Genomic DNA, 5,084 nt, shown 5'->3' on the forward strand with positions numbered 1-5,084 from the left:
GTTTTCTGATTCCAAATCTTTGCAAAGAGGAGGATCAGTGAAAAAAAGGAATCATTAAATTTAAATTCAAAGTGGATGTGTCTCATGAAAAACCCATGTGACTCAAAATAATCTTTCATTATATTATGCTATAATGTTTTCATTCTTAATCTGTCCCTCAGATTTCTTATGGTCTATTGGTACAGGAATTAATTTCATATTTTTCAGCTTGACTCTTTTTTCTGTTGCTATTGACAATGTTAAAAAGGGAAACGTTGTTTTCCTATTGTATAACTTAACACATCAGGTTGACATTGGAAATGTACAAAGTCAGTGCCAGGGTGGGCAGAAGGCACAGATTACTTTTATTTCATGAATAATCAAGTTTATGTGCTATCAAAAAAAGTTAGCTATTCTTGTGAACCCAACTATCAGCTTGATAGTCACCTCTTTTCCACAATAAAATTTGTTGTCTACACTCTGTGTTTTCACTGTTTTATAAATATTTACATTACAAAACCCTAATACATAAATTTATTTGCCAAGTTCACAACTTATGATTTTGTTGTTGAATCACATTAATATTTTGCATCATTTTCCCCATTAATCTGGCAGCAGAATTAGTCAATTTTTAACCATTCCTTCTTTAATAAACTTTCTTAGCACTGTAATTTACCAATTATTAATTTATTAAATTAGCACCTTATTGGCCATTTCTTTTCAGCCTTCCATGTTCATTTTATTAATGTTGTGTTATATCCTAGCAAATGGATATTTGCAAGCTTCAAGCTTAGTAAATGAAGAAGGTGAATTAGGGCTTTTTGCTTAGCCTAAGTCAGACCATACAGAGCCACTGAGATGCAATCCCAAGACTTGCATCAAAGCCATCAAGGAAAAATTCCACCAGTTGGAATTGCCAGCAGTAAGAATGATGTGGAGGTAGTGCTGTTAGAGGTCAGAAAAACAAAACCATCAAAGTAGAAAGCAGATAATGACTGGGTCCTGATTAATTGACTTAAGTTCTTAGATACTGGTGCTTTTGAAGTCTAAGTTATTCTTTAAGAATTTTCCATTATGTTACATAGACAATAAATTCATTTGAATTTTCAGGAGATGTTTTTGTCCTATGCAAGTAAAATGAAATAATCTTTAATGATAATAATATAATAGCCATATACCCCCCTATCCAAGGAGTTCTAGTAGAGTAATATGTTATGAATTGGGCTGCTATCCACAAGGTTAATTTGAATCCACCAGCCCCTCCAAATGAGACTTTCAGCTCCTTTAAAGATTTACAGTCTTGGAAACCCTATACAAGGTTGCTATGAGTCAGAACTGACTCCCTGGTACATAATCACCACCACCACAACCCACTTATCCTAACATATAAAAATGATGAGGAGATGAAATCTGACCTCAATTGACCTCACAAATTAAACTTAGCAGCAGCCCAAAGCTGATTCCTATGGGGCTGAGGTCAGACATGCGTCCAGCCTTCTACATTCTCTAATAAGTTTGTCACAAACCATCCCTCCCATAGCTGTCTCTACTCACTAGGTTTGATATTTCATTGCATTGGTCACACCGAACTCAGACACCATACTCACAGTTATGGGCTTTATCAAAGAAGTTATGGTTGTTAGGTGTTGTGGAGTCAATTCCAACTCATACAACCCTATACACAACAGAACGAAACACTGCTTCACAATACCTCTTACACTTCAGCCCATTGTTGTGTGAATCTATCTTATGGGGTCTTCCTCTTTATCGCTGACCCTCTACTTTATCAAGCATGTTGCCCTTCTCCAGAGACTGGTCCCTCCTGATAATTTATCTGAATTATGAGAGATGAAGTCTCATCATCTGGTTTCTAAGAAGTATTAAGCTGCATGCACTTCTTCCAACACAGATTTATTTGTTCTTAAACAAACAATTTTTGTACTTTCAATATTCTTCTCCAAAACCATAACTCAAATATATCAATTCTTTTACAGTCTTCCTTTTTCATTGTCCAACCTTCATACGCATATGAGGCCACTGAAAATTCCCTGGCTTGCATCAAGTGTCCCTTAGTCCTCAAACTAATATATTTGCTCTTGAACACTTGGAAGAGGTCTTGTGCAAAGATTTGCCTAATGCAATATGTCATTATTGACTACTGGCTTCCACGACTGTTGACAGTAGTTGTTATGTTGTTAAATGCCATTGAGTCAGTTCTGACTCCAAGTGACCCTGCGTATGGTTTCTGAGGAGTAGTTGGTGAGTTTGAACAACTGACTTTGTGGTTAGTAGTCCATTGCTAATCCTAGAGCGCCACACCAGGAGTATTGGGAGTACATTTCCCCCAGCTCCCTCCCCCTGCCCCTGCAAAATGAAGCCTTTGACAACCTCAATATTTTCTTCATTTATCATGATGTTATTTTTATTTATTGGTGCAGTAGTGAAACCAGTTATTTTCTATATATTGAGATGCAACCCATATTGAAATTAGCCAGTTACAATTCAGGATTTAAAATGCTAAGGGCACTGTTACTTGTTTCAGGACAACCTCTTCTCAGCCATGATCACAGGTTCTTTCCCTATCAGCCCCAGACACCTGGCCTCTGCCCTGCTTTAGCAATGTTACAAAACTTTTCTAGTTGTTGTTATTGTTCAGGGCTGTCAAGTTTATTATGTGATTTAGTGACCTTTGCACAACACTGCCCTTTCATGTGCCATCCTCATAATCATTGATAAGCTTGAGCCCATGGCGAATCTATCTTGTTGGGGGTCTCCCTTTTATCACTGACCCTTCACTTTACCAAGCATGATGATCTTCTAAAGGGCTGGTCCCTCCTGTTAATATATCTGAATTAGGAGAGATGAAGGCTTGTCGTCCTGGCTTCTAAGGTGCATTCTGGCTGTACTTCTTCCAAAACAGATGTGTTTGTTCCTTTGGAAGTCCCTGGAACATTTAATATTCTTTTCCAACACTATAACTCAAATGCATCAATTCTACTATAGTCTTCCTTATTTGAAGTCCAACTTTCACATGCACATGAGGTTATTGAAAATACCATGGCCTAGGTCAGGTGCACCTTGCTTTCAAACTGACATCTTTGCTCTTGAACAATTTAAAGAGGTCTTGGGCGGCAGCATATTGGCCTAATGAAATCCTACGTTTGAATTCTTGGCTGTTGCCTCAATGAGTGTGATGGATCCAAGCAAAATGAAATCTTTGACAATTTCAATTTTTCTCCACTTATCATGATGTTATTTATTGGTGCAGTGAGGAGGATTGTTGTGTTCTTTACACTGAGTTGCAACCTATAATGATGACTATGGTCTTTGATTTTTATCAGTATTTTAAGTTACCTTTGCTTTCAGCAAGCAAGATTATATCACCTGCATGTTGCTGATTGTTAATGAGTCTTTCTCCAACCCTTATGGCATGTTATTCATATAATCCAGTTTCTTGGATTACTTGCTTAGCATACAGAATTAATAAATATGGTGACAAAATATAATTGTGATACACACCTTTCCTGATTTTAAACCATTCAAGGTCCTATTGTTCTGTTCGAGTGACTGCCTTTTGGTCTATGTGTAGGTTCCTTATGAGCATGATTAAGTATTCCAGAATACTCATTCTCCTCAGTGTTGTCCATAGCTTGTCATGATACACATAGTAGAAAGCCTTTGCATTGTCAATAAAACACAGGTTAGCATCTTTCTTGTATTCTATGCTTTCAACATAGGTCCATCTGACGTTAGCAATGATACCCCTCATTCCATGTCCATCTGAATACAGCTTGAACCTTTGGCAGTTCCCTGTCAGTGTACTGGTGCAACCATTTCAAAATTATTTTTAGTAAAATTTTACTTGTGTGTGGTGTTAATGATATTGTCTGATGATTTCTGCATTCTGTGGTATCACCTCTACTTGGAATGGACACAAATATGGGTCTCTTCCAATCAATTGACCAAGTAGCTATCGTCCACATTTCTTGGCATAGATGAGTGAACACTTCTTGTGCTGTATCAGTTTGTTGAAATACTTCAATTTGTATTCCATCAATTCATAGAGCCTTGTTTTCTGCCAATACTTTCAGTGCACCTTGGGCTTCTTCCTCCACTGGCTCTTGATCAGAATTGCAAGTTTAAACATGAATTTTCCCTTTGTTCTTTCAGTTTGAGAACTGCTGAGTGAGTTCTTCCCTTGTGGCTTTCTAATTCTAGGTCTCTGCACATTTCTTTATAGTATTTAACTTTGTCATCTTGAGCTGTTCAGCTCATTGACTTCCACATTTCTTCCATTTGTTTTAGCATCTTTATGCTGGAAAGCAAGTTTGGCAGTCTCGTCTGACATCCATTGGACACAACTAAAAATGAGGAAAAACAGGTGCAAGCATCCATTAATAATGACAACATGGAATGTACAAAGTATGAATCTAGGATAATTGGATGCTGTCAAAAATGTAATAGAACACATAACTATCGATAGCCTATAAATTAATGACCTGAAATGAATTGGCATTGGCTATTTTGAATCTCACAATCACATGACTTGCTGTGCTAGCAATGATATTTTTAAGAGGAGTGGCATCACATTCATAATCCAAAAGAACATGTCCTGAGCCCACAGCCACAGCAAATCATTACCTTAATATGGTTGATGATATCTAAGAAGCGTCAGCATTTTGCCTGCTGTATGCTTCACCACATTCATAGTTTTGTTTTCAGGAAAGGTAAATACCCATTTATCAATATACCCTTTCAAACACTTATAGTTGTGGGTTATGTAAGTATATTTTATATATTGTTGTTGTTAAATGCCTTCAAGTTGGTTCTGACCCATAGCCATTCTGTATAGAGTTTCCAAGGAGCAACTGGTGATTTTAATCACCAACTTTGTAGTAAACACCGCCCTTGAGGTCCAGTGCTTTATCCCAGTGCCACACAGGACTTATATGGTGGTTGTGTGCTGTGGAGTCAGTTCCAACTCACAGCGACCCTGTATAGGGTTTCTGAGACTGTAAATCTTTACAGGAGCAGAAAATCTCATCTTTCTCGTGCGGAGTGACATGTAGATTCAAATTGCTGATCTTTCAATTAGCATCCCAATT

Source organism: Chrysochloris asiatica, unplaced genomic scaffold (genome assembly GCF_000296735.1).
Source record: "Chrysochloris asiatica unplaced genomic scaffold, ChrAsi1.0 scaffold00149, whole genome shotgun sequence".
NCBI lineage: Eukaryota > Metazoa > Chordata > Mammalia > Afrosoricida > Chrysochloridae > Chrysochloris > Chrysochloris asiatica.